The sequence below is a fragment of the Manis pentadactyla genome, chromosome X, assembly GCF_030020395.1.
Source record: "Manis pentadactyla isolate mManPen7 chromosome X, mManPen7.hap1, whole genome shotgun sequence".
Taxonomy (NCBI): domain Eukaryota; kingdom Metazoa; phylum Chordata; class Mammalia; order Pholidota; family Manidae; genus Manis; species Manis pentadactyla.
Window position 1 is genome coordinate 118,992,309 of NC_080038.1, and position 27,312 is coordinate 119,019,620.

Genomic DNA, 27,312 nt, shown 5'->3' on the forward strand with positions numbered 1-27,312 from the left:
TGGCAGAAGGATTGCATGCAGAGAAGGCAAACCCAAACCCAGAGTAAGTATCTATTCTAGTAAGGACAGAACATTGCCCCTTCTGTGATGGAAGCAAATCAGTGTAACCAAACAACCTCCAGATAGCTATCAGATATCCTAGAACATAGTGCCATAATGGGGACTCAGTGTTGGTCTCTGTTACTGGCAGATTGGATACTCAACAGTGGTCATAGCTAGACTGGACTTGGTGTGTGGAAGTCATGCTGCTGAATCCATGCATAGCCTTCTAAGACTACCTCCATATCCACTTTGTTATTGAGCCCATGGGTCTATAGCAGGGGTGAGTGGAGAAAGAGGTTCCCTGGTATTCATAGATTGAGCCAAGCTATCCACTTGATTATTAAAATTCTCCTCTGCTGAGGTCAGCTATCAGTGAGCATTCACATCGACACACATATATTTTTGATTTTTTTGCCCAAAGAGCTATTTCTAACATATCTTTTCCACATAATTCTTTCTCACTAATTTTCCAATTATGTTCTTTTCAAGTCACTCACTATCCAGCCAAACCGTTGGCCACAGCCTGTGAATCAGTATGTAATTGCACATTTGGCCATTTCTTCTTCTAAGCAAAGTGAACAATCAGCTCTGCCCAACTGGAAGATTTCCCTCCACCACTATCCTTCAGGAATATTCCAGAAAAGGCTGTAATACTGAAACTGTCCACCTTAAGGTAGTACTTTCATATCATGAAAAACACGTATTATAAGTTAGCCTCTAGTCTTCTGTCCTCTGCTAGCTGGTTGTAGGGAGCTCCTCATGAAGCCATAGATGTGGGCTGGGAGAGAATAGGCAGAGTAGCAGGAGTGGAAGTCATATGCATTTGGATCACTTCTTCAAGTCATGTATGTGACTTATATGTGTCTCAGGGCCTGCTTAAGCCAGTCATTGATATGGTCTCCATTTTATGATAGAATGTTGCTCTATATGCCCAATTTTATCATTTGGTGGGTCAGAAAACACCCAGTTCATGATGGGCAGTTAAGATTGAATGGTACTTTGTTGAAGCATAGTTAAGCAATCAGTTTTTACTAAGGCACAGTAACAGGTCAGGAGCTTTTTCTCAAAAGGAGAGCAATTATCTACAGAGTATGGCAGTGCTTTGCTCCAAAATCCTGAGGACCTGTGTCATGATTCACAAATATGAACCTGCCAAAGGCTCCTAAGAGCATACCACTGACACTCCTCTATTGGATAAGTTGGGTCAGATGACCCAAGTGGTAGCGCAGCTTGCACAGAGGCATGAACTTGTTTCAGAAACTTCTCTTGCTCTGAGCCCCACTCAAATCTAGCAGCTTTTCAGGTCCCTTGATAAATGTGTAACAATAAGAAACCAAATGGGGAACATGTTGCCTGTGAACTCCAAAGAGGCCCACTAGGCCATCATGCCCCTTTTTTGGTTGTAGGAGAAGTCAGATACAATAACTTATCCTTCCTGTCTTACTTGGTTCAGGCAACTATACAGAATGCCATAGACTGGATGGCTTATAAACAACAGACATTTATTTCTCACAGTTCTGGAGGCTGAAAAGTCCAAGATCAAGGTGCTGGCAGATTTGGTGTCTATTGAGAGCCCACCTTCTTATTCATAGTTGCCCATCTTCTTTCTGTGTCCTCACACTGTGGAAGGAGTGAGGGAGTTCTCTGGGTTCTCCTTTATGAGAGCACTAATTCTATTCACAAGAGCTCCACTCTCTTGACTTAAAAAGCTCCCAATTACCTCACCTTCAAATGCTAATGCATTGGGGATTATGTTGGAGCATATGAATTTTGGGGAGACAAAGCATTCAGTCTATAATATTCACTTTAGAAGGGATATATCAACGTGACCCACATCCCACTGCCCTAGATATTTAACTGAGGTAGGACCCTGAATTTTTGTTGGATTTATTTCCTCCTTTCTGACTTGTAAATGTCTTCCCATTGAGTCAATAGTAGCTGATAATTCTTGATAGCTATGTCCAATAAGTATAATGTCATGAATGTAATGGATGAATATGATATCTTGTTGAAGGAAAAGTGATCAAGATTCCTGTGAACTAAATTATGAAACAGGACTAGGAGAGTTGTTATATCCCTGAAACAGGACATGAAGATACATTGCTAGTCTTGCCAGATGAAAGCAAACTGCTTCTGGTAGACTAAAAGAACAGGAATGGGTACTCTGAAAACTGGGTACCAGGGCATGTGGCCATTTGCTCAAGCAATAAAGTCACATCTGGTACAGCAGCTGCAGTTGGAGTTACCACCTCGTAAAGCTTACAGTAGTCCACTGTTATTCTCCAAGACCCATCTGACCTCTACACAGGCTCATGTTATTTTGGAGACTGATAAGTCCCAAGATCTACAGTTAACATGATGGATACCCAGAAGAACCAATACTTCCAGCCTGAGTCTGAAGATCCGAGACCAGGACAACTGATGGTATAAATTCCAGTCTGAGTCCAAAGGCAGGAGAAGACAGATATCCCAGCTCAAAGACAGCCAGAGAGTAAATTCTCCCTTACACAATCTTTTTGTTTTCTTAAGTACTTAAACAAACTGAATGATGCCCACCACAATGGGGAGGGCACTCTGCTTTACTCAGTCTACCAAAATAAATTTTAATCTCATATAGAAACATCACAGATACACCAAGAATTACCAGAATAATAATGAACAAAGTGTCTGAACACCCTTTAGCACAGTCAAGTTGACACATAAAATTAACCATCACAATACACACATACAGAAACACACACATGCAAACACACACATATAAAATGACTGGACTATTTTCCTAAATGATACAGATGGCAATAAGTAAAGGCTATGGTGAAAAGTAAGAGTGGTATGCTGTAATAGCTCAAATTAATGCTCAATATTGCATGCTACCTTGACATCCTATGAAAATGTGAGGATCTTGAATGGCCTCACCACATTCTGTTCCCATAAAGTCGTCTTGCTAACCAATCATCTTTATCAATGTCACCAGGCACAGTTCTTGCTTCTGTAAATTTCAGTTCCCTGCAAGTCCGCAGAGTTATTTAAATAAGCCAATTACATCCTCCTGAGGGCACCAATGGACACCCTGTCTTCCTGACACTGAAAATCTGCCTCCCAGAGCCCCTGGTTTTTCACTCGGTTCCTCCTTGTGGCTCTACATTGTATGTGATGATCTCTTCTCTGGAGCTGTTGGTATATGTAATTAATAAACTGCTGTTGTTTTCATCTCTCCAGTCTCTGATGTATGTTCAGCCAATCATATAACCCTAGAGTGGGAGTCCCTCTTTCACCAATGGGGCGTATAGGAAGTGATTAAAACAAAGGAAGATAGGAGTGCTGTGCAGGTTAGAGTGGGTAGGGAAGATTGGCGTATATGTTGGAAGGTTAGAATATACCTTTCTGAAAAAGTGGCATTTGAGCAGAAATGAAGTAAATGAGGGAGTTATGTATATGTTTTAATGAGGTTGATCCATTCAAAGGGAGAATAAAAATGAAATATCCTCAGGTGGAAATGCGCTTAGCAATTTTGAGGAACAGAAATAAGTTAAGGGATGTTAGAACAAAAAGAACTGGGCAGGGGTAGTGGCAGATAGATGGTGAAACCTGAGAGGGATGGGTGGATGTGGTGAGATAAGAAGATAGCGAAAGATTTTGAGCAAAGAGCTGAGAGGGCTAGAAATAGGAAGACATTTTTCCTATTTGTATTACTAGTAATGAAAATTATTGCTAATTCACCGTAAGAGGTGATTCAGCATCATGTTGGTATAAGACATCCCTCCTTCTTGTCTTCCCTTTTTAACAACTAAAATCTGACATCTGTCCACAAAAAAATGTGCCCCTGTAGGAGTTGTGGGATCTAGCACCATAAGCCAAGGGACCTGGGAGGAGTTGCCTGCTTGCACATCAGGCAATAGGCACATAAATCTCAGTCCGGACTGTGGAACAAGCAGGAGCCCGTGAAATGGCTTTGGCAGCTCTTAGCTGTGGTTTGGAGCACTTGGAAAGTGCTGACTTGGGCAGACACCCATGGACGTGGACAAAGAGCCTTTGTAGAAGTCCAGGTTTCCTGAGAAGATATCCCAACACTCCACTGGAGCAAAAAATCACGAGTTTAGATGCACTGGAGATAGAAGAGATTTGCCAGTGCTGACCAACCCCCAAGGTGGCACAGAATGGGGCTGAACTAGCCCGTGGTGGTAACCTCTGCTTCAGGGGAAAGGAAAGCAGTGAATGAGTGCCTGGCTTCCTCAGATGTATGAGATGCTTCTGGAGAAACTCCTTTCCCACAGCACCTAGAGTATTGGGGTGGGGCCTCCAAGATGAAGGACATGGAGAAAGAGGTGGATAATACCAGAGGGCATTAAAGAGATACAGTTCTAGATGACTACATTAAGGACTGCAACAGGAAGCCCACACACAAGGCCCTGGGAAAACCTCACCTGAGGACACTCCTAACTGGCACTAAGGAAACACTAGTTATTTGTCTCAACTTATCTTCCAGTTCTCTCCTTGCTCATTGCACTCCAGCCACACAGGCTCTTTGTTCTTGAAATTTGGGGCACAATCCCAATATGGGGCATTTGAACCTCTGGTTGCTTTTATCTGGAATTTTCTTCTGCTGGTAGCTACATGACTCATGATCTAACCTTCTTTAGGTCTTCGCTCAGAGGTCATATTCATTGTATGGTCTTTCATGACCACTCTATTTAAATTTGAATATCCTGACATACATTCTATCCCCTCTTCCCAATTGTGTTCCTCCATGCCATATCTCCATCTGATATGCTATGCATTTTATTATACATTTATTATCTTAATCCTCCCACTAGATTATAAATTCCAATATGAGCAAGGATTTTTATCTTTTTTATTTAGTGTTTCCTTACTGTTTGGAAGTGTTTCCTTACTACAAGACACATAGTAATTTCTCAATACATATTTATGAAGGAAGAAAGGAAGGAAAGATAGAAGCTGATAACAAGGGAGGGAGTGAGTTTTTATTTCCTTCCATGTGCAATTTGGTAGCAACTGAAGTATTTTGTGTAATGGATTCCATGATTAGATCTGCATTTTGAAAAGATTGTCCCAGTTTCTGGGCAGAGAAGGCCCTGCCTATCTTTCTCTCCTTATCTTTTATGACTCCCAATCTTATTTGCTATTGTACAACCACTGGACTTCCTTCTGACCTGAAACATCCCAAGATTCTTCCTGTATCAGGTCCTTTGTCCTAGGTATTTTCTTGGTCCAGAGTGTTCTTCACATAGAACTTTTCATTATTTAGTTCTCAGATTAAATAATTTTTACCATCACAGTGAGAGCTTTCCTAATATCCATGGCTAATATATACTACACATCCACCAAATCATTCTCAATAATATACTCTCTTTCATTTACACCATAGGTCTTATTATAAATTCCATTGCTTATTTATTTGATTACATGTTGATTTTCTGCCCCATGCCTGCAATAAAGTGTAAGTTGCATAAAGTTAGGGGTCTTGGCTGTCTCACTAACTGTTTTATCCCTAGTGCCTAAAACAGTGTTAGGAACATGGTAGAAAAGCAGTAAATAATTAATGAGTGAATGAAAGAATAAAAAGAGAGGCAGTGTGAACAAAGGCTTAGATGTAGGCAAGGGTTGGCTTGTTTGGGGGATGAAGAATTTATCAGTTAAATTAGAAAAAATTATAGTAGAAGAAAAGATTAAATAGTTATGTATAAATGGGAATGTGCCATTATAACTGGGATCTTTGATCAACCAACACTAGTTTATGGATTAGCGTATCCTTTAATTTTTCTGATTTACCAAAGACCTCCAGTGAAGACTGATTGCTGAGATACTTGTTTTCTAGTTGCTTTATTTTCTGTACCTATAACTTAATCCCCCAAATTGGTAGGCATTCAATTTTAGGGAACATTTAAAAAAAAAAGAAATGTTTACCAATGTAGATCCCAGTGGTCTACCACAGAAACGATAAGTCACTAGGCTTAGATTAACTAAAATTTTGATAAACTTTTCAGGGCATGTGATGCAAGATATATGTGTACTTAAGAATACAGCTCCTGAATTTTTTGTTTGTTTTAAAATGTGGTAGAAGGTTGATTTATATTCAGTGGATCTCAAATATTTCTACTGCAAACAAAGGATTGAGGCCAAAACACTCTGTATGCTAAACTAGTTTGATAATATTCTCTGCATCTTCTTGTACAAAACATATAATTACTATTAAATTTAAAAGGATATTAGTCAGCTTAAACTGTCATAAACAAAATGCCACAGACTGAATGGCTTAAAAAACAAGATCTTATTTTTCACAAATCTGGAGACTGGGAAGTCCAAAATCAAGGTGCCAGTTGATTGGTTCCCCAGTGAGGGCTCTCTTCCCAGCTGGCAGATGCCTCTCTCACTGTTTCTTCACATGGGTGATAGAGATGATGGAGAGGAGAGACAGATGGAGAGAGAGTGAGAAAGGGAGAACAAACTGGTGCCTCTTCTAGTAAGGATACTAATCCCATCATGAGGGCCCTACCCACATGACCTCTCAAGGGCCTCTCAAGGGCGTCCTCTCCAAATACTCTCACACTGGGGCTTAGGGCCTCAATGTAAGAATTTTAAGAGAACACAATTAAGTTCATGGTACGTTGCAACTGTTGGGCAAGCATTTCAACTCCTAAAGTGTTACTTAATTTTCTCATTTGTAACATAGAGATAGTAGTATCATCCCCCAAGATAAATCACATAACCATTTGAATAGAAATTAAATGAGTTACAATGATGTTGGAAGGAAAGTGATACCTAATAGTAGTTTTTAAGAATTCATTACACTCACTCACAGCAAAGAGAGGAAAAGAAAATCTGAATCTTTTTACAAGTAAGTTTGAATAATTCTATAAATAATTTTGGAAATATTTTCCCTTCTATGTATCATTTATTTTACTCTAAAGCAAAAGATACATGTTATTCTAATAGTTACAAACAATTTTCAAGAAGAAATGGTATTTGTAGATAAAAATTTAAGGAAAGGATATACATGATTGCAAACACTAGTAAGTTCGCAAATGAGATTTTTTTAGAAAATACTGTCCACAGAGACCTGCTTTTTGAGAATGATCCTATAAATGAAACACAAGCAATTGAAAAATATTCAGGTGCCCACATGAATAGAATTGTTGGTTGAACTATTCTTAAGGCAACTGAAACCAAACATATGTGCTATAGATACTTTGTGGAAAATTGACTTTTTCCAGCTTTATTGAAATATAATTGGCATACAACATTGTGTAAATTTAAGGTATAAAATGTGATGATTTGATACATGTATATACTGCAAAATATCACAATAAGGTTAGTTAATACATCTATCACCTTATGTAATTATTTTTTTGTGGTGATAACATTTAAGATATACTCTCTTAGCAACTTTCAAGTATATAATACAGTATTATTAATTATAGTCACTACACTGTATTTAGATCCAGAACTTATCATCTTACAAAGGGAAGTTTGCCACCATCTTCCCATTTCACCACCCCTCAGCCTCTAGCAACCACCATTCTACTCTGTTTCCATGTTTTGTCTATATGTATATGTACATATACATTTCCTTTATCTATTATTCTATTGACAGATGCATAGGTTCTTTCCATGTCTTGGCTATTGTAAATAATGCTGCAATGAACATGGGTGTGCAGATGTCTGTTTGAGATCCTGATTTTATTTCCTTCAGCTATATACCCAGAAGTGGAATTGCTGGACTATATCATGGCTTTATTTTAAAATTTTGAGGAAGCTCCATACTGTTTTCCATAGTGGTTATACCAGAAAATTAACTTTTTATAAAAAGAATGTTCTGAAGTATGGCAGTAGAAATTTTTCTCATACTTGACTTTTTAGTCAATACACTGTACATGTATTTTCACAAGTTAAAATTAAATTTGAGTCTTCTGTCTGATATTTTATACTGTACATAATTATACTTAAAATATTTTAAAAGATTAATCTTAGGGATTTGAATAACTTAACTGTTCACATCTTCATAGATCAGTTATAGTTGCCTACTCTTGAGGAGAGGGTCACGATTTGCAACTATTTTCTACATATGTCAATGTATGACTTAAGTACTGCAGAACTCCAGTGACTGAAGAAAAACAATGATCTAGGTTTCCCCCCAACAATTTCAAAGAATCCATTATAATTCCCACTTTACAAATCTCTTTCCCTGGTAGAAAAATCATTTTTGGTCACTATGCAGATGGTTGTTTAATCGTCATAAACAAAGAAACAATAATTTAGACTTATCATAAAGGGAGATGAATCTTTAAAGGAAGCAAAAGTATCATCCAAATATAATTATGCTCGTGTTGTTAACATCTGATCATTTGATTATACTGGGCATTGGGAATGACATCTCAGGTACAGGTCAGCATCATCCTTTGTCTACTTTTATCTATCTGGAGCTTTCCTATAGTTACATAACCATGCATGGTGAAGATTAAAGCTGTGATCAGAATGGTATTACTAGAGATGATGGTACTAATCAGTCATTGGATTGACTGGGTGTTTTTCAGCCACCTGAATGATAAGTCAGATTTTAACACAATCAACAGATTCTCTTCCTGTTATTCTAACAGTCAAAGTCTGTATTTTCTCATATGTATCACACACTTCTCACTCATAAATGTAACTAAAATTTGAGAGCTTACTATGTGCTAAATGTGGTTATGAGTGATTTTATGGATTATCTCCCTTGATCTACACAAAAGCCTTAATGAGTAAGTCTAATGAGTATTATTACCTACTTTTTACAGATTGTGAAATTGAGACTTAAAGAACTTATCCAAAGTTACATAGATAGTTAAGTGGTGAAACAGTTATGTATCTAAGCAATCTTATTTCAGAATCTTTACTCTGAAATGCCAACCTATACCATTAACAAATCCTATTGTGATTTTTTTCCTTTAAGTAACTCTCTAAGCTGCCCAAGTTCCATTAATGTATGAGCAGTTCGATGTTTTAATCCCCAAGGAGTTTTTACATTAAATCTTTACTTTAATCCCAATAATTATTCATTTTCACAGAAAAAGTGCTAACAAAACATGTTTAAAATAAAAGTGACCCTTTCCCCTTAATCTCATTAATGCCACTGAGCTAAATTTTCTGGATTTCATTTTCTCTATCTAAATCCTGGGGTAATGGCTGCTTATTTCTATTGACACCTTATTATTCAAGTCAATATTGGTGACTATTCATTTTGAATTAATATTCAAGTATGTGTTGGGAACTTTTGTAAATACTATCTCTTTTAGTTATTTCACACAACACACATGCACAAACACAACTATGAATTATGTATTATTCAAGAGTTTTCAGATAAGGAAATTGAGGCATAAAGGTTATGAATTACACCAAGTAACACACCTACAAAGAGGCAAAGTGGGGTTCTAACTGAAGTCTTCCTGACATCTAGAAATATATACTTTCTAACACATGATACTGAATACAAATTGAAGCTAGCAGTTGAAAAACACTGTAGACCTGAAAACAATATTATTATGAGGTGGGTTGTGATGAGAGAATAGTGTTCTGTAGCTCCATTTTGGTTATAGAAAAAAGAAACTTTTGATGGGTATATTAATTAGAGTAGGCTACACTGTGGTAACAGATTAAAATGTGAAATGGCTCAATAAATATGTAGTTTATTTCTTGTTCACCTAAGAGTCCAAGGAGGAGGTTACAATTTTCTTAGTTCTGCTTTTCCTAAAAACTGATTTCCAGTGTTACCCAGGAGATTGGATCCAGGTGGCCAGAAAGGGAAAAGAACTTGGAGAAAGTACACTGGCTTCTTAAGAGTCTTGGCCATATAACTTGCGGGCTGAGTACCTAGCTATCTATATCTATATATCTATACCTATATCACCTATATCTATCTATCTATATCTATTATATATATACTGGGTGTTTTTTAAGTGAGAAGATACACCTAAGGCAATTACATATTAAAATAAACACAATAAAATTATATAAATTCCATTTTGCCACCTGCCAAAGGCTCTTTAATAGCCACTTACTGCTAATCATGCTTAAATAAAAATCAAATAGAATTGTAAATGCTTTAGAGTACTGTTCACCAGAAATGAGAAACGAATAGAATAATTTGGTGTTCACACATGTATAATCAAAGTCAAATGAAAACAGTTTTCTTTTTATTGAAGTCTTTAGCTTCTAGGTGATCAGAAGAAAAATGAACTTCAACAAGTGAGGACAAAAAGCATTTACATCTGTTATCTTTTTAAATTTGGTTTCATTGTTAGAAAGGCCTTCACAAAAGAAGGTAGTTTAAAAATCAACTTTAAACCCTTCTGTTTGATTCCAAAGACTGAGAAAACCCTGAAATGAGGCATAAATGTCAAATGTTATTTGACAAGCTAAATAAAATAATGGTTGTTTGCATGCTGCTAAAAAAAGCAGTTTTGAGGGATGCACAGTGATCATTCTAACTGTAAAATAAATTTGGTTATTGGATCATTTACATAGTCATAAATCACATCTAGTATGATAAGGAATAAAGAATGAACTTTCACACTATGCTGCACTCTATACTACCTAAATATTATTATATTACTTTTAATTCCTCTTCAAGGTTGATGAATTGACAAACATATTGCCTATATAAATGCTATATGAATAAGGATTGTATCTTTTTATCAGTGTGCCAGTTGTGATGGTTTGAAAAATTTACCATGTTTTTAGTTCACATTAGATGTCTAAATGTGAAAAGCACACACAATGGGGCAGTATCACTTGTTTTTCCTTTTTCTGTGCATTTCTCAGTCACTTAAATACTTCAAGATCAGAGGAAGTTGTTTATATTGACAAATTATTCTGCTGCTTGAAATTTGCAGAAAATGTAAAGGTCTCCATACTTTCTTGAATGCTTAAAGTGCATACAGAGAACAGGTTTGATGTGATCAAGATTATTGAAACTTTAAGCTTGAAATGATGAAAAGGTATTTGATTAGACTTTGTCATAAGCAGACGTTGATTTGGACAACTCCCTTCTTTCAAAAATTCAAAATGCATGTTGATTATTACAGGCTCATAAAATTTTCACAATTAGTTTTGTAATGCTAAATTATCCTTAGCTAAGAAGAATCATTTGTAATTGACCCACTTATGTTGTTCCAAAAGGTAAAATCCATTATACAACTGGACAAGGGTATTAGATTTTCTCCTTTGAGCTATCTGAACAGACGTGTAACATTCACCACTACTTGTAAATCTTTTTAGCTACTTAGAATCTACAGTGCATGCAAATTAGAATTAAGAAGATATCATAATTCTGGCATCCTTTCATTGTAATATAAATATATAGGCAAAAAGCAGATCACTTCAGTTTGCTGGAATGTCTTTATTGGTAGTTGAACATTAACTTTGAGAAACAAAGATGAATACTATAGGGGTGAAAGAGATAAATACTATACATGAGTATTATTGTTTGAAAATGAATAATGCAACCAGTTTCCACACAAGAATGACTGTACATAAGATTGAATGCATAGTTTTGGCTAAGAAAAAAAAGAATTTTCCATTGAGTGCATTTTAGTAGATAAAATTTTTATGGGTTTTTATGTTGTTGGTGTCTTACTAGATATCAAAATTATTTGTATCTATCATCTATCTTTTATTCAATGTTCCTTTTAGCTGCTATACCTATGTCTTAAAAATAAAACTTTCTGCAAACTAAATGAAAATTGAAAATATATAAAATTAAAGGAACCTTGTTCTTTATGGCTCTAAACCTACTTTAAACATGATTCAGAGAAAAGGGATATACTTGCGTATTCATAATAGAAAATAATTTTATAGTAAAACATCTAGTTAGCATCCACATTTCTTTGTGTTTCTAGAGACTATTTGCAAAATATTACCTAACTATACATACAGCCCTCTTGATGTTCTTGGTGCAGCAATGAATTGTATAATATAAAAAAAACATCACTAGGTACATTATTGATAAACAAGAGCTATAAAGAAGAGCACCTGGAATTAAGAAGTTTGGAAGAAAATGCAATTAAGAAGGATGAATCTTTCACTCTGAATTTAGACCTGGCTAAAAGGCAGATGAATTGACTGTATTTACTCTTGATAAATGTTTTTACTCACTCTGGCTCTAAATTTATGTAGGTAATTAGAATTATAAGCCCAGGAGAAGCATAGATAGTGGTTAAGAGCAGAGCATTGTAGTAGGACCCTTTTGGGTTAAAATTCTGAATATTAACAAGCTGTATAATCTTGAGAAAATTACATTCTCTAGGCCTAACTTACTCTTCTACAGAGTGATTGTATTTTTGTCATTCAAATCAGTGTACTTTTGAAAGTGAAAATGGAATACTAAAACAAATTAAGATTATAAAATTTTTGAAATACTTATTTGGTAGTGATGTACATTTGCTTTAGTGTTGAACCTAAAATATATTTTAATCTAAAAATATTTTCATAAATAAATTTCACAAGTACAAAACAAAAACTATATATGCACACAAAAGCAAAATATTTTATAGACTATACTAATTATCTCAATATAAAATAGCATAATCAGTATAATTCTTTTAGACATATTCACATTCTTTAATTAGTATTTTTAGTCATACCTCTAACACTATGGCACTGTTATTTTCTGAAGAATATATACATACATATTCTAAAATATATATATTTTAGAATGATCTTAAACACTTTCATTGCATTGCTTATAATGATATTTAAAGTTGATTTATAGTCTATATATTTGAAATTGTTGAAACCTTCAATTGACTCATTTTAGATATTTTCTAAATTTATTTAAATTTACATATACTAAAATTTACTTTTTGTAATACAGTATTATGCAGTGAGACAAATGTATAAAGTCCCATAATCACAACTATAATCAAGATACTAAACAGATCTATCACCTTGAAAAAACTTCCCTCATTGCTATACATTTGTTGTTAAGCTCTCCCCATATACTTAATCCCTGGCAACCATTGATGTATTTACTGTCCCTTTATTTTGTCTTTTCCATGTCATATAAATTAAATGACAATCTTTTTGAATCTTGTTTCTTTCACACAGTGTTACCCCTTTTCCTATTTTTTGGAAGAGTTTTCAAAGATTTGGTTTTAATTCTTCTTTAAATATTTGGTGGAATTCACTAGTGAAGCCATCTGTGTGTAGGATTTTTGTGTTTTTTTAAAATTACTAATTTAATCTCATTACTTTTCATACTTTAAAGAAGATTTTCTTGTTCTCCTTGAGCCAGTTTTCAGTTTGCATCTTTCTAGGAATGTTCCCATTTCAACTAGTTTATCTAATTTGGTTGCATACTGTTATTCATAGTATTTATTCATTATAATTTTTATTTCTGTAAAGTCAGTAATAATGTTCCCACTTTCATTTCTGATTTTAACCATTAATCTTTATCTTTGCTTCTTGGTCATACTAGGACTGTCAGTTTATTTCATCTTTCCAAAGAACAAACATCTGGTTTTGTTATTTTTCTTAATTGTTTTTCTAGTGCCTATTCTATAATTTCTACTTGAATCCTTAACTATGTTCTACCTTCTGTTTGTTTTAAGTGGAGTTTGCGCTTCTTTTTCACATTTCTTAGGGTGGAAGATTAGGTTGTTAATTTGAGATCTTTCTTCTTTCTTACTGTAGGCATTTACAACTCGAAATGTACCTCTGATCACTGTGTTAGCTGCATCCTATTGTCTTGGTATGTTGTGGTTTGTTTTCATTCTTCTTTAAAGTATTGTCTAATATCTCCTGTGATTTCTTCTTTGTCTTATTGGTTATTGAGTAGAGGGTTGTATAACTTCCATCTGTCTGTGAATTTCTCAAATTTCTTTCTGTTATTAATTTCCAACTTAACTCCATTATGATTGGAGCACATACATTGCATTTTTTAATTTATTGAAGTCTGTTCCATGGCTTAGCATATGATTTGTCCAAGAGAATGTTTCATGTGCACTTGAGAAGAATGTGTGTTCTTTTGTCAGGTACAGTGCTCAATAGATGTGATTTAAGTCTGGTTGGGTTATTTATTCTATGACCTTCAAGTAATCTCTTTCATACTTCAAGTATTCTGTATCCTTGCTGATGTGCTTAGTTACTTTGTCCATTATTGAAAGTGGAGTATTGAGTTTCTATTATTGAAATGTTTATTTTTCTCCACAAATCAATCAGTCTTTGCTTTATGTATTTTGGTGTTCCGCTATTTTGGTGCATATATTTTTATAATTATTATAACTTCCTAATATATTGACTTCTTATCATTATAATTTTTTGTTTCTAATAACATTTTTCATTCTCAAATCTATTTTTTATAGCCACTCCAACTTTCTAATGGTTTCATTTTGTAGGATACATCTTTTTCTATCTTTCTATTTTCAACTTCTTTTATCTTTGAATACAATGTCTTTGATAAGATGTCTAAAGTATATCTCCTCTAGAAATCATATAATTGAATCCGTTTTTAAATTTTTAATCTAGTTTGATAAACTACACCTATTGTTTGGGTTATTTAATGTTATTCCTGATATAGTTGAATTTATGTCCATCATTTCACTTTTGTTCTCTGTCTCAAGTTTTTTTGTTCCTCTATTCCTCCTTCACTGCTTTCTTTTGTACTAAGTGAACATATGCTGCTTTAAGATTTGACTGCTTCAATGAATTTTTCACTATATCTTTGAGTTATTTTCTTAGTGGTTGTTTTAGGGTATGCCATATGTGTCTTAAATTCTTTGAATCTACTTTAATTTTACTGAGATACAGAAATGTCACACTTATTTAGCTCTATACCATTTTCTCCCTTTTTGTGCTATTATTTTTATACAAATTATGCCTATATATGTTACAAACCTAAGTATATATTGTGATCATTATTAGTTTTGCAAATTTTATGTCTATTAAGGGAGCTGATAAAAGAAAGGCGAGCAGGCACACATTTATAAGATTTGCTATATTTAACTTCTTATTTACCATTTCTCATTCTATTTGTTCCAGTATATCAAGTTTACCATTTGGTGTTATTACCTTACCCCATTGCATATTTGTTTTCACTCATCTACTCTGCTGTTATTGTCAAATATGTTACATTTCTGTATGCCATAGGCCCAGTAATGTAATTATATACTTTTAAAATATAAGTTAAGAATGGAGAAGAAATGGACATTTATTCTGTTTTTTTATATAATTGCATACTTACCCCTACTAGTGATCTTTCTTTTTGTGTGATTTTGAACTTCCACAGGGGTTTACTATTTTTAAGTTCAGAGAACTTTTAGTATTTTTTGTAATATGAGTCTACTAGCAATGAATTTTTTGTTTTTGTTCTTCTGGGAAAGTCTTTACTTTGTCTTCTTTTTTGAAAAATGTTTTTTCTGTGTATGAGTTTCTTGGACCGTCTTTTCTTTCAGCACCTTGAATGTGTCATCTCACTGCCAGTTAGGCCTCCATTTTTTTTTCTTATGATAAGCTGTTAATATTATTAGGGTTCCCTCACACATGATGATTTATTTTTCCCTTCCTGTTTTTAAGAATTTCTTTTTCTCTTTATCTTTCAGATTTTATATTTTGTATCTGGATATGGACCTGTTTGTATTCTATGTGTAACTCACTGAACTTCTTGAATGTTTAGTTGAATGTTTTTCAGCAACTTCAGGAAGTTATAAGCCATTATTGACTCACGTATTTTTTCTGCCCTTTTCTTTTTCTCCTCTCCTGATAATCCAAATATGGGTATGTTATTGCTGTTAAAGGCACCCCACATTTCTCTGAGGATCTGTTCATTTTTCTTCATCCTGTTTTCTCTCTTGTTCAGGCAGTATACTGTCTATCAATCAATAAGTTTGTTGACTTTTTCCTGTACAATTAAATTCTACCATTGAACCTCTCTAGTGAATTTTTCATTTTATTTCTTGTAATTTTCCACTCCGTAATTTCCATTTTATTTATTATATCTCTGTCTTAATTGTTATTCTCTATTTGATGAAACATTCTCATCACATCCTCCTTTACTTCTTTAAGCATGGTTTCCTTTAATTCTTTGAACATACTCAAATTATCTTTTTTGATATCTTCATTAAATTTGACATTTGGTCACTCTCCTGCGCGGTTTCTGTTGCTTCCTTTTTTATGTGCATGTATCATAATTTCCTGTTTCTTTGCATATCTCATAATTTATTGAATACTGGACATTTTAGATATTATAGCATTTACAGATACCAATTTCCCTTTTCCTCATCGATTTCTTGTTTTTGTTGTTTGTTTATTTATGTAATGATGTTGCTGGCCCATTTTAGTAATGTCTATTTCCTCCACAGTGAGGGGAACAGGCACATCACCACACTGGGATGCAAAGTTGTTCTAGTAGGGCTCTCTTCCACTTTCTCTGTTATTTTCTGTTAAATGGCCTGTTTCATTTTGTATTACCTCCAGCCTTGATGTTAGGTTTGAGGTTTGTACTGACTCCGGGAGGGCTTTTAGCTCTCTCTCTCTGGTTCTCATTGGTGAAATAGCTGGTCTATCATTTACCTTGTTGCTCTTAATAAGGAGGAACTATTTTTACTTTTTTTTTCTATTTTATTATTTTACTTATTACTTTATTTTACTTTATTTTATTTTATTTTTATTTTAGTTTAGTTTTTGAAGTGTACAGTTCAGTACTGCTTGGTTTATTCACATTGCCGTGCAATAGATCTCTAGAACTTTTTCACTTTGCAAAACTGAAACTCTATACCCATGAAGCATTAATTCTCCCACTCCCCTCTTCCAGGCCCTTGGCAACCACATTTGTACTATTTGTTTCTATGGTTTTGACTTCTTTATAGACTTCCTATGAGTGGAATCATAAAATATTTGTCCTTCTGTGACAGGCTTATTTTGCTTAGTGTAATGTCTGTGAGGTCCATCCATGATATAGCATAAAAGAATATTTCCTTCTTTTTTTTTTGGTATCATTGATGTACAATTACTTGAACAACATTATGGTTACCACACTCCCCCTATTATCAAGTTTCCTCAACATACCCCATTAGTGTCACTGTCAATCAGCATAGTAAGATGCTGTACAATCATTACTTGTCTTCTCTGTATATACTGCCTTTCCCATGTTCCCCCTCGTTACATAATATGTGATAATCATAATGCCCCCTCTTCCCCCTTATCCCTCCCTTCCCACACATCCTCTCCAGTCCCTTTCCCTTTGGTAACTGTTAGTACTTTCTTTGGTTCTGTGAGTCTGCTGCTGTTTTGTTTCTTCAGGTTTTGCTTTGTTCTTATAATCCACAGATGAGTGAAATCATTTGATACTTGTCTTTCTCTACCTGGCTTATTTCACTGAGCATAATACCCTCTAGCTCCATCCATGTTGTTGCAAATGGTAGGATTAGTTTCCTTCTTATGGCTGAATAATATTCCATTGTGTATATGTACCACATCTTCTTTATCCATTCATCTACTGATGGACACAGGTTGCTTCCATATCTTGGCTACTGTAAATAGTGCTGCGATAAACATAGGGGTGCAGATGTCTTTTTGAATCTGAGAACTTGTATTCTTTGGGTAAATTCCTAGGAGTGGAATTCCTGGGTCAAATGGTATTTCTATTTTGAGTTTTTTGAGGAACCTCCATACTGCTTTCCACAATGGTTGAACTAGTTTACATTCCCACCAGCAGTGTAGGAGGGTTCCCCTTTCCCACATCCTTGTCAACGTTTGTTTTTGTTTGTCTTTTGGATGTTGGGAATCCTAACTGGTGTGAGGTGATATCTCACTGTGGTTTTAATTTGCATTTCTCTGATGATTAGTGATGTGGAGCATCTTTTCATGTGCCTGTTGGCCATCTGAATTTCTTCTTTGGAGAAGTGTCTGTTCAGATCCTCGGCTCATTTTTTAATTGGCTTATTTGCTTTTTGTTTGTTGAGGTGTGTGAGCTCTTTATATATTTTGGATGTCAACCCCTTCTTGGATGTGTCATTTATGAATATATTCTCTCATACTGTAGGATAACTTTTTGTTCTGCTGATGGTGTCCTTTGCTGTATGGAAGCTTTTTAGTTTGATATAGTCTCACTTGTTCATTTTTGCTTTTGTTTCCCTTGCTGGAGAGATATGTTCATGAAGATGTTGCTCATGTTTATGTCCAAGAGATTTTTGCCTATATTTTTTTCTAAGAGTTTTATGGTTTCATGACTTTCACTCAGGTCTTTGATCCATTATGTGTTTACTTTTGTGTACTGGGTTAGACAATAGTCCAATTTCATTCTCTTAGATGGAGCTGTCCAGTTTTGCCAACACCAGCTGTTGAAGAGGCTGTCATTTCCCCATTGTATATCCATGGCTCTTTCATTGTATATTAATTGACTATATATGCTTGGGTTTATATCTGTGCTCTCTAGTCTGTTCCAATGGTCTTTGGATCTGTTCTTGTGCCAGTACCAAATTGTCTGGATTATTGTGGCTTTGTAGTAGAGCTTGAAGTCAGGGAGAATAATTCCCCTGATTTTTTCTTCCTTCTCAGGATTGCTTTAGCTATTCAGGGTCTTTTGTGGTTCCATATGAATTTTAGAACTATTTGCTCTAGTTCATTGAAGAATGCAGTAGGTATTTTGATAAGGATTTCATTGAATCTGTAGATTGATTTAGGTAGGATAGTCATTTTGACAATATTAATTCTTCCTAGCCAAGAGCATGGGATGAATTTCCATTTATTACTGTCCTCTTTAATTTCTCTCAAGAGTGTCTTGTAGCTTTCAGGATATAGATCTTTCACTTCCTTGGTTAGGTTTATTCCTAGGTATTTTATTCTTTTTGATGCTATTGTGAGTGGAATTTTTTTCCTGGTTTCTCTTTCTGCTAGTTCATCATTAGCATATAGGAATGGAAGAGATTTCTGTGTATTAATTTTGTATCCCACAACTTTGCTGAAATCAGATATTAGATCTAGTAGTTTTGGAGTGGATTCTTTAAAGTTTTAGGTATACAATATCATGTCATCTGCAAACAGGGACAGTTTGACTTCTTCCTTGCCAATCTGGATACCTTTTAATTCTCTATGTTGTCTGATTGCCGTGGCTAGGACCTCCAGAACTATGTTGAATAAAAGTGGGGAGAGTGAGCATCCTTGTCTTGTTCCCGATCTTAAAGGAAAAGTTTTTACCTTCTCGCTGATGAGTGTAACGTTGGCTGTGGTTTGTCATATATGGCCTTTATTATGTTGAGGTACTTGCCCTCTATACCCATTTTGTTGAGAGGTTTTATCATGAATAGATGTTGAATTTTGTCAAATGCTTTCTCAGCATCTATGGAGATGATCACCTGGTTTTTATCCTCCTCTTTGTTGATGTAGTGGATGATGTTGTGGTTTTTATCCTTCTTTTTGTTGATGTAGTGGATGATGTTGATGGATTTTCAAATGTTGTGCCATCCTTGCATCCCTGGGATGAATCCCACTTGATCATGATGGATGATCTTTTTTATGTATTTTTAAATTCGGTTTACTAATATTTTGTTGAGTATTTTTGCATCTACATTCATCAGGGATATCGGTCTGTAATTTTCTTTTTTTGTGGTGTCTTTGCCTGGTTTTCGTATTAGAGTGATGTTGGCCTCATAGAATGAGTTTGGGAGTATTCCCTCCTCTTCTACTTTTTGGAAAACTTTAAGGAGGATGGGTATTAGATCTTCACTAAATGTTTGATAAAATTCATTAGTGAAACCATCTGGTCCAGGTGTTTTGTTCTTAGGTAGTTTTTTGATTACCAATTCAATTTCTTTGCTGGTAATTGGTCTATTCAGATTTTCTGTTTCTTCCTGGATCAATCTTGGAAGGTTATATTTTTCTAGAAAGCTGTCCATTTCTTCTAGATTATCCAGTTTGTTACCATATAATTTTTCATAGTATTCTCTAATAATTCTTTGTATTCCTGTGGTTTCTGTAGTGATTTTTCCTTTCTCATTTCTGATTCTGTTTATGTGTGTAGACTCTCATTTTTTCTTGATAAGTCTGGCTAGGGGTTTATCTATTTTGTTTATTTTCTTGAAGTACCAGCTCCTGCTTTCATTAATTCTTTCTATTGTTTTATTCTTCTCAATTTTATTTATTTCTGCTCTAATGTTTATTATATCCCTCCTTCTACTGACTTTGGGCCTCATTTGTTCTTCCTTTTCTAGTTTCCTTAATTGTGAGTTGAGACTGTTCATTTTGATTGTTCTTTTTTCCTGAGGTGCGCCTGTATTGTAATATATTTCCCTCTTAGCACGGCCTTCCTTGCGTCCCACAGATTTTGTGTGGTTGAATTATTGTTGTCATTTGTTGCCATGTATTTTTTGATGTCTATTTTTATTTGGTCATTGATCCATTGACTATTTAGGAGCATGTTATTAAGCCTCCATGTGTTTGTGAGCTTTTTCAATTTCTTTGTGTAATTTATTTCTAGTTTCATACCTTTGTGATCTGAGAAACTGTTTGGTACAATTTCAATCTTTTTGAATTTACCAAGTTTCTTTTTGTGGCCTGTTACATGATCTATTCTTGAAAATGTTCCATGTGTACTTGAGAAGAATGGGTATCCTGTTGCATTTGCATGGAGTATTCTGTTGATGTCCGTTAGGTCCATCTGTTCTAATACGTTGTTCAGTGCCTCTGTTTCTTTACTTATTTTCTGTCTGGTTAATCTGTCCTTTGGAGTGAGTAGAGTGTTCAAGTCTCTTAAAATGAATGCATAGCATTCTATTTCCCTCTTTAATTCTGTTAGTATATGTTTCACATATGTAGGTGACCCTGTGTTGGATGCATACATATTTATAATAGTTATATCCTCTTGTTGGACTGACCTTTTTATCATTATGTATTATCCTTCTTTGTCTCTTGTTACTTTTTTTGTTTTGAAGTCTATTTTGTCTGATACAAGTCCTGCAACTCCTGCTTTTTTCTCCCTGTTAGTTGTATGAAATATCTTCTTCCATCCCTTTACTTTCACTCTGTGTATGTCTTTTGGTTTGAAGTGAGTCGCTTGTAGGTAGCATATAGATGGGTCTTGTTTTTTGTATCTATTCAGTAACTCTTTGTCTTTTGGTTGGTAAATTCAGGCCATTTACATTTAGGGTGATTATCTGTAGGTATGTACTTATTGCCATTGTAGGCTTTAGATTCGTGGTTACAAAAGGTTCAGGGGTAATTCCTGTACTATCTAAGAGTCTAAAAAATTTAACACACTTCGTATGCTATTACAAACACAACCTAATGGTTCTTTTTTTTTCCTACCTTTTCTTCATCCTCCAGTCATTGTATGTTAGGAATCATATTCTGTACTCTTTGTCTATTCCTTGGGTGACATCTATTTAGCCTTAGGAACACTTCCATGTATAGGAGTCCCTCCAAAATGCACTGTAGAGGTGGTTTGTGGGAGGTAAAGTCTATCAGTTATTGCTTATTTAAAAATTATTCAATCCCTCCCTCAAATTTAAATGATAATCTTGCCTGGTAGAGCATTCTTGGTTCAAGTACCTTCCATTTCATTGCATTAAGCATATCTTGCCACTGCGTTCTGGTCTGTAAGGTTTCTATTGAGAAGTCTGATGATAGCCTGATGGGTTTTCCTTTCCATGTTATCTTTTTTCTCTCTTTAGCTGCTTTTAGAAGTCTGTCCTTCTCCTTAATCTTTGCCATTTTAATTATTATATGTCTTGGTGTTGTCTTCCCTGGGTCCCTTGTGTTGGGAGATCTGTGCATCTCCACGGCCTGAGAGACTATCTCCTTCCCCAGATTGGGGAAGTTTTCAGTAATTACCTCCTCAATGACACTTTCTATCCAATTTTCTCTCTTCTTCTTCTTCTCATACTCCTATAATGCGAATATTGTTCCATTTGGATTGGTCACACAGTTCTCTCAATATCCTTTCATTCTTAGAGATTCTTTTCCTCTCTGAGCCTCAGCTTCTTGTATTCCTTTTCTCTATTTTCTATTCCATTTACCATCTCTTCTACTTCATCTAATCTTCTTTTAAATCCCTCCATTGTATGTTTCATTTCAGATATGAATTTCTTAATGATTGACTCTCCAACTTAAATTCATTCCTGAGTTCTTGAATATTTTTTTGTACCTCCATAAGCATGTTTATAATTTTTATTTTGAACTCACTTTCAGGAAGTTTGGTGAGTTCTGTTTCATTTGACTCTTTTTCTGGGGTTTGTGAAATTTTGGTCTGAACCATGTTCTTCTGACGTTTCATATTTCTGTGCCATGCCCAGAAGCTTCAGTCTCTGGAGTTGCTCAGCCCCTAGAGTGAGGTTGGGGATCATAGGGGAGTACAACTAGTGCCTGGGCAGAGGAAAGATCTGTTTCCTGATTTCTGTCTGTGGTGCCTGTCTCCAGTGCTAGAGCCAGTGGGCCAAAAATACAGGTGTAAGCCTCTGTGCTTTGTGTCTCTAGCTGTTGTAAGCAGGGCTTCCCTGTGGCTGGCATGATGCCAGCATAGTGACCGCCAGTTTGTGAACTGCTGCTGGCAGGCATGGAGGAAGGCACAGCAGGCTGCATGTCACAGTTGGGGGCCTTGGAGCTGAGTAGGCAGCCAGGGGGATGGAGCTCCTGAAGCTCCTCAATGTTCTCAACCAGCTGGGCTGAGCATGTCCAGACAACCTTGTGCCCCTGTCCCTTCTTTCATGCTGCAAGCTCTGTGCAGACCCCATCCCTTCAGCAGCCCTCTTGCTGCTAGGAAGCCTCTCAGACCGCCTGCCTTTCCTCTAACACAGAGTGGCCAGGTGTGGATCCTGTCCTCCAGAAATGGCCGGAATCTCAGTCTCTCAAGCACTCCACCTGTCTGAGCTCCCCAATGTCCAGAGCACCGCACAGTGTAGGTTTCTGCTCCCAAGCAGACCTCCAGGGCTTGGTGTTCAGCAGCTCTAGGCTTCAACCCCCTCCATGTTCTGTTTCTCTTACTCCCACTGGTGAGTTGGGGTGGGGAAGGGCTTGGGTTCTACCAGATTAAGGCTTCCATACGTTACCCTGTTTCATGAGGTCTGCTCTGTTCATGAGTTCTGTATGCAGTCTGGTTCAGCCTTCTTTCTTGTTTCTGTTTTAGGGTTAGTTTTGTACTATTTGTGGTTTTGGGAGGAATTTTCCATCTCACCTTTCACGCCGCCATCTTGAATCCTAGAGCACTATTTTTATTTTTATAGATGGTATCCTATACTTTATTCAGGGGATCTACTATGTTGGGGTGTCATAATAGGGGAAAGAGATTGGGCTAAGTTCTGAATACAACAAAGAAAAGTGGAGATTCTTAACCAAGGATCAGGGTAGGGGTCACGGGATGGAAAATTACTAAAAGGAAACATGGTTACTAAAAGGAGTAAGGGGAATTTAAGCTAAACCAACTTGACAGGATTTTCTCTAAAGGCAAATTAGGGTAATAAGATATCAAGAATGAGTGATAAAGAATTTGATCAGATATCAAGGGTGGGGGATTTTCACTAAACTGATTCAGCAGCATTCTTGCTAAAACTGCATTAAACTGACCAAGCATAGGGCCCAAGATCAGGCTCTGGTCAGGAGGAGGACTCAGAGGAGACTGACTCAATTTGGTCAAAGGAGAAAGCCTTTGTTATTCCTCCCGCTAAAAAAAAGAAGGTCTATTCTTTCCACTGAACAATGTAAGTCCATTTTTCATTTGGTGGAAGATATTTGCTGGATGGTAGAAACAGCCAGGCATTTACTGAGGGAGAATATCTCTGAAAGTAAAAGAAAAACAAAGATCAATAAGTGGAAACCCATTTTCTGAGTCCATAGGACAGCCAATCAAGTCCAGATGCTGGGCTCAAGCATGACAGTGGTGATCTGATGAATTTTCTGGTTTGTAGTTTGAATGACTTTCCTGATGAACAAGGGTTGTTCCAGTGAACTTTCTGAGTAGCCCACACAGAAGCAGTCATGAAGGTTGTCCATCTGTGATCTGTTGTGGTGATTTCTTTGAAATTTATATCACGTCATCCAGGTTCAACTTGCAGGACTTTGAGAAAAGAGTAGCTATTGAGGAGCTGTTACATTTGAGAGCACCCTTAGTCTTGAACTTCTCTTACAGATAAAGTCAGTTCATTTGGGCAGAACTTTGGTGTACTTTTTCTGCACAGATTCTCCACCTGGGCAAAATATCTGAGTCACTACTAAGGGAATTGTGTAGGGTACTAGCCTCTGGTTTTCTCTGCTTGCTTCTCTCAGCATAAAATCTCTGCCTTACAAGCAAGCTAGGGTAAGGGCAATTAGGACCCCATACTCTCAGTCTGCTATACCTGAAATAGAGCCTCTATTCTATAGGTATAGGCTGAATAAAGAAATTTCAAATATCTCACCACAGTCCCTATGAATTTACTGTCTTCAGTTTGGAAGCACAGGTCATTGGAATAAATGTTGGCACTATGCCTTTCCCAGTAGTAACCCTTGATTGGGAGTTGGGGGGAGAGGAAACTCCATGTTCTTGGCAACCTCTACCCAAATGGAATTTACCTTAAAATGAACAAGGTGAAAGGGAAGGAGGGGGGCAGGAATATCATAAATTTCTTTTCAAGTTTATGCTCATTTTTTACAAAACCTTTAAAAACTAGAATAGTTTTAAATTTACTAGAAACTTGTGAGAATAGTTTTGGTTCAAAAGTCTCAGACTCTCAGTATACTTTTTGAGTTTCAGTAGTTTTTTAAGAAAAGTTGATGTTTCCTCATTTGCTGTGTGTAGTATAAGAACAAAGAAAAAAACTGAAGGAACAAAACAGCAGCAGACTCACAGAACCCAAGAATGGACTAACAGTTACCAAAGAGAAAGGGGCTGGGGAGGATGGGTGGGAAGGGAGGGACAAGGGGGAAAAAGGGGCCTTATGATTAGCATGTATAATGTGGGGAGGGGCCATGGGGAGGACTGTACAACACAGAGAAGACAACTAGTGATTCTATAGCATCTTACTACACTGATGGACAGTGACTGTAATGGGGTATGTGGGGGGACTTGATGATGGGGGGAGTCTAGTTGCTCATGTAATTGTAGATTAATGATACCAAAATTAAAAGAAAAAAGATAATTTCCAGATACTTTAAATGGTTGAGTTTTTAAATACATTTTTCAACAACTTTGCTTTGTTTTTCCTAGGAGTGTGTCTGTGGCAATCTTCACACTACCATTTTGGAAGTAGAACTTAATCTCACACTGATTTTGAATTTATCTTGATGGATCATATAGGGAATAGAACTAATATAATATTTTCCCATGGGGTATCCAATTATCTTAATATTTACTGAAAACATTTTTATATTTTCTTCAGTCATTTGAAATACTTTTATTTCACACTAAATTACCATATCCATTAGGTCTACTTCCTCATTTTCCATTTTGTTATATTACTCTATTAAAAATCTAATGTATTTTAATTATATAGCCTTTATAGGCTGTTTTAGTATCAGATATTTTTATACTATTTTTCTCACTGTTTTAGTAAGTTTGTTCTTCTGAGCATGTTTATTATAAACTCTTTGAGATCTACCAGGGGAAAAAGAACCTGAGGTAAATTTACTAGGATGACTAAAATTTATAAATTTACCTTAGGATGAGTAGAATATTTATGAATTAAAGTTTTCTTTTTCAAAACCATACAATATATTTTCCTGTTTTTAAGCCATTTGGGTACCTTTGAAGTTTTTTATATCTTTCTCATACAGTCTTCATATATTTCCTGGTAAGCTTATGCTCAACTTTTTAAAATATGTTTTTCTTATTTTAGATAAATTTTAGATTCACTGAAATAAAACATTAAGGTAGTACAAAAGCTCCTATATACCCATACTCACTGTCCTCTATCATTAACATCTTATATTAGTATTGTATATTTGTCTCAGTTAATGAATAAGTGCTAATATTCTGTTATTAACTAATGTCCATAGTTCATTCACATTTCATTAGTTTTTACCTAAGATAATTTTCATGTTCCAGGATCCCATCCAGGATATCACAATACCTTTAGTCATTGTGTTTCCTTAAACTCCTGTGACAGTTTCACAGACCTTACTTTGATGACCTGGAGAGTTTTTAGAAGTACTAATCAAGATGTCGTAGAATGTCCCTCAGTTGGGGTTTGTCTAATATCTCTCTCATGAATCAACGGGGGTTATATGTTTTTGAGAGGAAGACCGCAGAGATAGCCATTTTCATCACAACATATTAAGGGTACGTATTATCAATACACCTGACTTACCACTGGTGATGGTGACATTGATCGTCTGGCTGAAGTAGAGTTTGTCAAGTTTTTTCACTCTGAAGTTACTCTTTTTTTTCTTTCCATAATATACTCTTCAGAAGGAAGTCAGTATGTACATACAACATGTAAGGAGTGGAAATTTATGTTCCACCTCCTTGGAGGGTGTAATTTCCATAAATTATTTGGAGTTCTTCCTCACAGGAGATTTGTCTCTTCTTCATTAATTTATTTATTTCAGTACAGACTCATGGATATTTATTTTATACTTTGGGTTATTTTACATTATGGGTTATTATCTAGTTTTGCTTTAGTTGCTCAAATTGGCCTTTGGTAGCTCTTTCAATTGACTTCTGCATCCCTTTGATATATTTACACCTTTGTAGGTTTTTTTTAGCACTTTTTTACTTTCTGGTATTAAAAGATGTTCTAGGGTCAGCTTGTACATTCATGCCCTAAATCTGAAATTAGCCATTTATAGCCAATTGTAAAATTTCTTTTGTAAATGGAATATTCTCTTTGATTTCAAATTAGGTTTTATTTTTGCTCATGAGTAATGTTAATTTTTATAAATTACTTACATTACCTAATACTTATTAAATTTTCCTGTTTATTGTAGCAGTTTTATTCATGGATTCTTTTAGTTTTCTAGATAAATAGCCATGTAATTTACAAATTGGGTCAGATTAACTTCTCCTTTCTGATTGGTATTCTATAGTTGTTTTCTCATTTCATTGCATTGACTAATTATCTACAACATAATATTAAACAGTAGTAAAATTTGTCTTGTTTCTGACAATAACAGGGAAACCTATATTGTTTTGCTAAGTCAGATGATGTTTCCTCTGCTTTGGTTACCCTTCCAACAGATATTTCAGTAGTTAAGTCCATTACTTGTTTCAAGTCTGTATTAATATATCACCTTTGCAGTGAGAATTAACCTAAACACCCTTTTTAAAATTACACTCACTCTCACCCAAACATGACGTCAAGCCATCTACTCTCCCTT

The 27,312-nt window shown here is 35.5% G+C and overlaps 1 pseudogene; it reads right to left on the bottom strand.

The window, feature by feature from the left end:
- Positions 1–294: 294 nt before the first annotated feature.
- The window catches only part of LOC130681817 (uncharacterized), an 81,216-nt pseudogene continuing 54,198 nt past the window's right edge, over positions 295–27,312 (bottom strand).